Here is a 10458-nt window from a genome sequence, read left to right on the forward strand (position 1 = left end):
AAGCAGACTTCTAAATTCTTCACTTCTCATCACTCTATAGCCAAACGCAGAAAGATTCACGTTTAACGATCTTCACTGTCACCACCGAAACCCCACGTACTGCATCTCTCTCACCCAATTACTTTGCTAACATCCTGCTTCCATTTTGTTTCCCTTGCATCCATCCTTCACAGAGTAGCCACAATCATTATTTAAAAACATAAATTGGAGTCTGTTTCTTTCCTGTGTAGTACCCTTCAATGTTTTCTCCTTTTGCATAGAATCCAAGCTCTGTAATTGTTCTTCACACACTCGTGTACATTTTCAGCACATGCTTTCCTCTCCCACTAAATCTCACATGTCCCCAGTGCAGTCCTCACTCAAGCTCTATGGTCTTCTTCTAGTTTTCCTAGGTACATTTGTCAATGGCATTCCCTTCCTGGGTCTTCCCCGCTTCTCCTCACATAGCCAGATTCTTTTCATAGTCTTTTTCTTCAAGTTTCATCACAAAGTCACATTATCAGAGAGACCTTTGAACATTAATTGTCTATAGTGATTCACTGGGTTTGCGTTTTAATTTTTAAAAAAGTTCTTACTTGTCATTGCCAAATAAAACACAGATAACACAAACCTGCATCAAAAAAAATTACTTAATGAATCGCTATATAGTGAACACCATCACAACCTCAAACCGGCTGAAGAAAGACCATTGACAGCCTCCCAGAATCCTTTTCACTGGCCCTGTACCCAACACTGTCCTCTCCTATACCACTAAAGTAACTGTTATAATTGCTTCCTCACATTTCTCTATAATTTCATCACTCAAGTCTACATCCCTAAACATTATAGCCTTGTCCACTTTTTTTGTTTAACTTGATATGTCTTTTAATTCTCTTTATTTACAGTTCCTCTTTTTATTACTATTTTTAAAATTTCAACAAATTAAGGAACAATTTACATATGATAAAGTTCATGAATTTCCAATGTATAGTTCTATGAACTTTGATAAATGTATATACCTATGCAACTACCATTCCAATCAAAACACAGCCTGTCTCATCTCTCCAGAAAGTTCCGTCTTGCCCATTCCAGCCAGTTGCCTCCCCTAGAGGCAACCACTGTTCTAATCTTTACTATTCTTTCTGTATATCTCATCCTAAAAGTACGTGTAAGAGAAATCACACAGTATGGACTCTTTCCTGTCTAATATCTTTCACAGAGCATGTTTTTGAGATGCATCTCTGTTATTTTGTGTATCAGTACTTTTTTTCTTTATACTGCTGAGTAGTCTTCCATTGTATGAATATACAACAATTTGTTCATTCTTCTGTGGATAAACATTTGGGCTATTTTTAGTTTTTGACTATTGTTAATAAAGTTATTATAAACATTCTTGTAAAAATGTACATTACAATATTATTTATAATAGTTAACACCCAGAAATGACTTAAATATCCAACAATAAGAGATTGATTAAGCCAATCTTAATATAATAATATGAAAATATGAAATCATTCAAAATTCTGTTTACTAAGAATTTTTTGAGGGTTGCAAAATATTTATAATAGAAGGTTAAAGGAGAAAAGTAGAATGCAACGTTTTTTGCAATATTATTCTCAACTCCATTAAATAGATGCTTATACATATATGAATATACATTTTATGTAAATGTGAATGAAAACGCACCAAAATATTAATGAGACTTTTATTAAATGGTTTGGTTGCTGGTGACTTTAGTGTTATTCTTTATATTTCTTTGTATTTTCTCAGCTATTCACAATCAGAGTATTATTACAAGAAGTTATAATATACATATTATCTATAAATATATATAGATAACTATAGTAATTTTATAAGCTATAAATATTATTTAAAAATAAAAATACTGTAAGGAAAAATTGCATTTAGCTGTAACACAACAAATAGTATACTAGCTACTTGGCTAAATGGCTAAATGACAGAGAACCATTTTAACCCAAAGTTACACTGAATGAATCTTTTACTTCTGGGATCCTGATGTTTCTTTGGCACCACTGCCTACAAACCCAAAAGAGGGTATGTAGGGAGGTAGTTATTATTTATGAAAACATTTACAACAGTAAAACAAACACACCTAGAAACAGTGTGGATTTGTAGGGGTGAGAGCTCTCATGAACCAGCACGAAATTCCTGTATTACCAGGCACCCGGTGCCTAACACATAGCAGGTTTTCAATCGACACTTATTGAATTCATGAACAGGCATGTATAAAACCTAGTGAAATAATTTGATATGATAGAAAGGCTGTATATGCACCAGTGTAATTAAAGAGATGCTGATATGAGCACAAAGTTTTGGAAGATGAGGGAGCAGGACAAAAGAAGTCTTCAGAGAGAGTAACACTTGAACGAAATCTTTAAGAATTAGTGGGACATCCATGAGATAAACAAGAGAAGAGAAGACCTTCCAAGAAGAAGAAAAAACATAAGGAAAGGGATGAATCTGGGGCAAGCCTATCACATTCCAGGAAATGCCAGGGCTAGAATAAAAGGTTTACCAATGCAGACAGTTGGAGTTCAAGATTGAAAGAGTTGGAAGGAAATAAAGACCACCAAATGCCAGTTTGAAGTAAAGTGAGCTTACTACTCTATTTGATGAGTGAGTTGTACACAGGAGGGTAGCATTCAGATATTTCATAGCCCATGCAGGGCTCAATATGCCTGGCAAAGCCGAGGCATGATACTTGAGTGTGAGTTCAGCCAGTTTCCCAACAGAATGGGCTGCATATAGGGTGAAAAGAAGGAATCACATCAGATCAGGCAACGACTATTCTGATCTCAAGTCTCTGATTGGCTCCAAGGTAGACTCTAAATTTTGCATAATTAATTGGTTCCCTTCAGAATTCATGCCATTGATACTGGAAAGATGGATTTTAAATGTTGTAGGATGAGTTGGGTGAAATTCAAGAGGGGTAGGGTTCTTTCATGGACACCTTTGATTAAGTTTGCCTGATGTTCTTAAATAGGAGAACACAGAGAGAGCATAGCGGGACCCTGTGTGGCATGCTAAGAAATTCCAACTCTTTTTTTCCTGGTCTGTTCTCCAACTTCCTAACTGGCCTCCCTTCCTCTGGTCCTGCCCTACTCCAATACATTTTCTGTAGTTTATAAACCACAGGTTGTTGGTGTCCATTCAACAGATATTGACTGAAGATCTACCAAAACCGGATGCTCTGACTTACTTGATTAAAATTGCTCAGTGGTCCTTGTTGCATATTTACAAGGTCCAAAGTCTTTAGTGGGGCAGCCAAGGATGTCTAAGATCTGATGTCAGCCTCCATTCCTGCATTGTCCTTTACCCTCATTCCCCTGACTAAGTTACATCTCAAATGCTACTGGGGCTTTGAAATTAGACATGGCTATCAATTTCAGCTGCAACATTTACCTAGTCATGTGACTTTGGGCACATTTCTTAGCCCCTTGAAGCCTCAGCTTTTCTATCTGTAATATGGAGTCATAACACTACCTTCCTTAAAGGATTGGTTTGAAGATCAGTGCTGATCTTGTTCGTAAACTAGCCCAGTGCCTGGCACATAGAGTTCATTTTATGTCAGCTTTTATAATTATACCAGGTAGGGCTCCATAGAGGACCAAAGGAGACACATAAGTGCCTGCCTGCCCCCAACCTTTCCCTAGTAAAGCTGAATAACTTGATACCACTTAAAAACCAATATTCTTTAAATGTTCAATATTCATTTTGAGGAGTGTTGAGCCCTGCATGTGCTATGAGCTAGCTGGGTGCTTCCTTCCTATATACATCTCAGTCATCAAAGCCAATACTCAGCCACTGATGAGCCCACTCTTCTCAGAAGGTAGCTTATTATCCTCCAGCATTACTTGAACTTCTCCCTGGGAAGAAGATTGTAAACCCCTCTCACTCACCTCAATTACCCTCCGTCTCAGGGCTGTGAGAGTTCCTTGGCAAGGGAGAGATACAAAGGAATTTACCACCAGCCTACAGCCAAGTAAGCATAATGTTTCAGCAAGGGGAGCAGGGAAAAGGGTTTCTTTTCTTATGTTTCACAGAACAGATATGCAGTTACAACTTCCTTTTACCATAATTGAAATAGAAAAGAACAAATTCTTTTTAATTTTTAAAGAAATGCATAAAACAAACAAGTATGTATAACAGTGTGTTTACAGACTTTAAATGTTCTCCCTTATTGTAGATATGCAGGTAATATTTTAGAAATCTAAGCCGTCCTTTGCCTGATACTAACATACAGTAGTAACAGCCTATTAATAGTAGGGTCAGGGGTCTGAAACCCCACCTACAAATTGTTCCTGAGGATCTTCCATAAGTAGATGCCTAGGCTACTTTACAGCCTAGGCCTTCACTGTGCTGAGTCTTCTGTCCACTATTTTCTTCCATACGCCATCTATATTAGTTTCCTAGAGCTGCCATAACAAATTGCCATGAACTTGGATGGTTTAAAACATCAGAAATGTACTTTCTTGCAGTTCCAGAGGCCAAAAGTCCAAAGTCAAGGTGCCAGCAGGTTTGATTCTTTCTGGGGTCTAGAGGAAGAATAGGTTGCATGCCTCACTCCTAGTTTCTAGTGGTTGCTGGCAATCTTTGGCATTTTTTGACCCCAGTCTCTGCCTCTGCCACCATGTAGTGTTCTCCCCATGTTTCTCTGTGTACAAATTTCTCTTTTATAAAGATACCAGTCATTGGGTTGGGGCCTACCCTAATCCAGTATGACTTCATCTTAACTTGATTTAATCTGAAGACTCATTATTACCAACTAAGGTCACATTCACAGGGGGGTTAAGAGGAATATATATTTTGGGGAGACACAGTACAACTCAAACCACCATCCATCTGGATAGCTTTTAAACTTCAGTTTAATGGTACCTTAGAGACTATGCATCTGATTCTGTCCTCCCAGGTAGAATTGTTCACTCCTTTTTTATGCTTTTTCTGAGCCTCTGTTCAACTTTCTGTTGCCTATATCCTATAATTCTCCTTGTCCCTGTCAAAATATTCAAGCATCAAAAAACATTCAAGTGTCAGCAACAAGAGCTTTCCTCTTCCTCTTTCCCCTGCTGCTTATCCCACTCCAGCCACCTTGAAAGGTATCTGTGCTTGTGTTGTGATCCTTTATGTGCAGATCAGGATAACAAGTAGAGCTGAAAAATAGACAAAATCTAAGGTAGGTGCTAAATTGATTTACATTAGCAATGGAATTAACCACTGTAGAGGAAAATAATACATTCAGAGGTCAAAGGGAGGATGAAAGTGGGATCTGAAAGCCTCTTGATATTCAATATAAAGTTGTATGTCTTTTTGACTCACCAGTAATAGCATAGTACCTGGATCTTGGTAGGTAATCATTGAATAAATGGTATTAATCTCACAAACTTTGGGAGCTATTGAAAGATTAGATTATGAGAATGAAGGCACAAGAAGTTTTGTGCTTTAGAAAGATCGCTGTTGCAGAACTCTGGAATTTGTAGAGCTATATCCCAAGGATCTAGAACTCAGATTTCTTTTTTTTTAATTATTATTCGAGACAGCGTCTCTCTCTGTCACCCAGGCTGGAGTGTGGTGGCACGATCTCAGCTCACTGCAACTCCCGCCTCCCAGGTTCAAGCGATTCTCCTGCCTCAGCCTCCCAAGTAGCTGGGACTACAGGTGCCTGCCACCACACTAGTATAATTTTTGTATTTTTAGTAGAGATGGGGTTTCACCATGTTGGCCAGACTAGTCTCAAACTCCTGACCTTGTGATCCACCTGCCTTGGCCTCCTAAAGTACTGGGATTACAGGCGTGACCCACCACACTTGGCCTAGAACTCAGGTTTCTTATATCTTTCATAAATTGTGTTTGGTTTCAATGTAAATTATTTTGTCTTCTTAGAGTTCTGAATCTTTATAGACAAACAGTAGAAAAATCTAAATTGAGAGACATTCAACAAAATGCCTCACAAATAGCCCTCAAAACTATCAAGGTCATCAAAAACAAGAAAAGTCAGAGAAAACTATTAGAGACTTGATGAGGCTGAGAAGACACAACTACTAAAGTAATGTGGTATCTTGAGTAAGATCTTGGAACAGGAAAAGGACATCAGGGGAAAACTAGTGAAATCTGAATACATTGTAGAGCATAGTTAATAATAATATGTCAATGTTGGTTCCTCAGCTGTGATAAATGTCTCATAGTAAAGTAAGATGTTAATAGTACGGGAAACTAGATGAGGGAATACAAGAACCCTTTATCTTTGCATTCTGTAAATCTAAAACTATTATAAAATATGTTTACTTTTTAAAAGTTTGAGGAAAAATGATGTTATTTACTTCCTATAAATAAAAACGTTCCTGCCTTACTAAATGTTTTAAACATACTTAAGACTTTCTTTAACATTTGAGGATCTTATCTAAAACTCAGAGACATCATTCTATTAAGGGACACTTTACAGGATTGTGTAACTGTGATGTGAAGCAGAGGCCTCTAAACTCTTGAATTTCAAAAACCAGTGAAAGTTCATTAAAGAAACTAGGAATCTAGCAGAGTGTTTCATATTATTCATTGTGTCAAATAAGACTAATACTTTTTTAGAAAGACTATCGTCCTATTATTGCTAACACATTACAAAAGACAGTTTTAACAACTCAAAATGAAAAGAATAAGAATAAAGAAAATACCTTTTCATTGAACGTTATTATTATGAAAAACTTCTACATAGTTCTTATATATCTTAGTTTGCTGCAGACTGGCCAAAACTATTTCCTAGGCATTGACTAGCATTTGGGAACCACTGGATAAAGGATGTGGCTGAATCTGTGCTGAACCCAAGGAAGTCACTGGAAGGACCTTCTGTTTTGTTTTGTTTTTAATAAAAATTGCTGATATCCTTGATTTAGCACTCTTTATTGATTAACAAAAGAGATGTTTTTGGAGCATTTTCTCCTTAGAACATCAAATCAGAGTTTACTGCTGGTTTTTTAATTTGCTAGTTGTGAGATCTTGATCAATTTTCTTACTCTCTTTAACCTCCCTTTGTCTTCCACTATAAAGTGGGGATGATAATGCTATGGTAGGCAAGTTCTAAAGTGGCCCCCAAAAGTCCTGCTTTCTGGTATTCATGTATAATCTACTCCCTTGAGTGTGGGTTGGATCCAGTGATTCACTTCTACCAAATACAATACGGTGAAAGTAATGAGATATTACTTCTAAGATTAGAGTACAAAGAGACCGTGCCTCCCCACTTAAGAGCTCACTTCACTTTCTTGCTCACTCACTATGAGGGAAGCCAGCTACCATATGTGAGCTGCCTTACGGAGGGGCCCACATGGGAATAAACTGAGGGAGACCTCAGCTAGGTTAAGATCTGAGGCCTTCTCACAGCTATGTTATGAGCTTAGAAGATAAGTTTCCCCTAGTCAAGCCTTTAGATGAGACCACAGCCCAGACCAACAGCAGAACTGCAACCTCCTGAGAGACCTTGACCCAGAGGTACCCAGTCAAGCCACAACCAGATCCCTGACCCACAAAAATTGTGAGGTAATGAATATTTGTTGTTTTAAGCTGCTAAATTTGTATAAATTTGTTATACGGCAATAGATAACAGTTACACATGCTTTTAAAAAAGTTTTGTGAAGAATGATAGGGAAAATGGGTTTAATTAGATTCTATATGCTAATGAACTCAAATATGTGAAGAAGGGAGCACCATGGCTGGCTCATAAAATGCAGTCTACAAATGCTAGTTTCCCCTCCATTCCCCTCTCAAATGAGAACAGTAATACCTGCTCTAGTGTGAAAACGTTTTGAATACTGTAATGTACTGGGCAATTATAATACATGTAGCAATGTAAGGTATTATTGTAGTAGTAAAGAAAACACTGTTACTTTAAAAGATGTTTGCAGTTTATACTTGTTGACTCAGAAGAAAGGCAAAAATTATTACAAAGAAAGCAGCTGTTTTGTTTAAGGAGGGAGAGAGACTAAATAAGCAGGTATGATTATGAAAGAGAAGAAAATTTTATTGGGAGCTGGAATTCAAAGCAGGAGGTGACCCTGATAATGTGTCACCCCTGGGAAGTGTTGACAATCTTGGGAAGGCGTGGCCTTTTCATAACACAGGAGAAGGGGCCTCATACTATTTAATGTGTATGTGAAAAGAAAGCCTGTCTCTAGAAAGGTGGAGAGCCTGGAACATATGGGCAGGACATACATGAATTACACAGTGCATACAGGACTGAAATTTAGCCCCAGAATAAAGCTTAGAATTGAGTCTGGGGACAGAATCTAAACTGCAGGCATAAAGCAAATTATTCTATTAACACTCAAGAGATGTCTTTCCCAAAGCATGGAGGACAATCAGGTTTTTACTACATCCTCATTTTATTTATTATTAATAATAGTATGAATTAAAATTAATTTATCTCATTAATCTCTTATTAATGAGATACAAAGGAGATGTGTTATTTACTAATCAAGGAACTAAGTCAGCAGTAAGTTAAAATTTTCCATAACTTACGTCATTTTTATAAACCTTTGTAGTTTCTTGGGTTATTTTTTCTTCTTCTTTTTTTAATTATGTATATTTTTTAAAAACTAAGAATCTAGAAGGGTTCAGAGAATAAGACACTTATATAATCACCTCCAGTGTTTTGCTCTGAGATGCGGCTGTATCTCTCCTTTATTTAACTCTTTCACAAGACTTAGGACAAAGTCTAAGCTGCTGGGTAGGGCATTCAAGGCCTTTATGATCTGCCTCCTGGATATCTCTCCAATGTCATTTCCCACCCAATATTTACTCCTCCTACAACACACTCCAGCAACACCAAACTGCTAGAGTTCCAGAACTCACCCTGCTGTTTCAGACTTCTCTTCCTATAATTTACCACCCACTTCATCCTTAGGATCTCAACTCCAAGGTGACCTGCATGGGGAAGCATCCTCTACCTCCATCAATCCTTTCTCCTAGCCCCTGCTGTCCTGGGCTTTCTGTTTCCATAACTGCACTTACAGGTCAGAATGCGGGATGTTTAGAGCCACCACTTACTGGCTGTGTGACCCTGGGCAAGTTACTTAACTACTCTATCCTTCAATTCCTCGCTTACAAAATGAGGATAATACCGGGCGCAGTGGCTCACGCCTGTAATCCCAGCATTTTGGGAGGCTGAGGCGGGCGAATCACAAGGTCAGTAGATAGAGACCATCCTGGCTAACACGGTGAAACCCCGACTCTACTAAAAATACAAAAAATTAGCCGGAAGTGGTGGCGGGCGCCTATAGTCCCAGCTACTCGGGAGGCTGAGGCAGAAGAATGGCGAGAACCCGGGAGGCGGAGGTTGGAGTGAGCGTAGATCACACCACAGCACTCCAGCCTAGGCGACAGAGCAGGACTCTGTCTCAAAAAATAAAAATAAAAAATAAAAATAATAAGAATAATACTAGTGGCTATGACGTAGCTTTATCATGAGGATTCAGTGAATCAATACTTGTAAAGCACTTAGAACAGTGCCTGGCACAGACTTAGTGCTCAATAAATGTTAGTTATTATTTTTATTAAAATTCTTAATTTACTTACCTTTCTGTTTACTGATTTGATTCTGAGCTTCTTGAAATTAAGGACAACACAACGCCCAGCACAAAGTAGAATCTGAACATACATTTCATGCTAATCAAAATTTTAATTTAGGTAAAATATGTGTGTGTATGTATATATGTATTTTTTTAATTAAAAACTTCTGCACCTATGCATACCTTAGTGAATTGTGAGCTAATAATGCCCAGAAGTTATACACTTGAACTCAATTTCTTTTTTGGTATTCCATGGGCATCTATTAATAATAATAATAAAATTCTATTTTTGTTTAAAAACAAGCTCCAAAATACAATGCCCACAGTCCATGGAGAATCAAAAAAGGCAATCCTTATATTTTCCTTCATGTAAACAAAGCACCAAATTTAATTTGGATCTGCATGAAGAAGAGGTTTTCTTAAAAAAAAATTCATTAAAAGCAGAATATGGCATTTAGAAAGACTAATTAAATGTATCTGAAACTCAGAAGATAAAAACAGATGAAGAGTTTTGTAATAAAAACGGCCTAGCCAGATCCCCTCCCTCTCCCTCTAACTTTAAAAATGACAGTACTTGGAAGACAGAAGGAGTTTTTCATTTAGTGTATCCCTGAAAGCTCTGAGTGTGGATTTTGACTCTGAGAGTCTCTACCTCCTCTTAATGCACAAAGTAGACATTGTCACAGAATTAGCTTTGACCCCTAAGAAGAAAGATGTCACAGAATTGGCTTTGACCACTTAGGCGGTTTGCTTTCTCTCACCTTCCTTCTCCTTGCCTCGATCTTAGAGAAACATTATGGGACTTGTTTTCCATCTCTCCTCCTTCCCTCCCTCCCTCCCTCCCTTCCTCCCTTCCTTCCTTCCTTCCTTCCTTCCTTCCTTCCTTCCTTCCTTCCTTCCTTCCTTC

The sequence above is a fragment of the Colobus angolensis genome, unplaced genomic scaffold (genome assembly GCF_000951035.1).
Source record: "Colobus angolensis palliatus isolate OR3802 unplaced genomic scaffold, Cang.pa_1.0 Scaffold566, whole genome shotgun sequence".
Taxonomy (NCBI): domain Eukaryota; kingdom Metazoa; phylum Chordata; class Mammalia; order Primates; family Cercopithecidae; genus Colobus; species Colobus angolensis.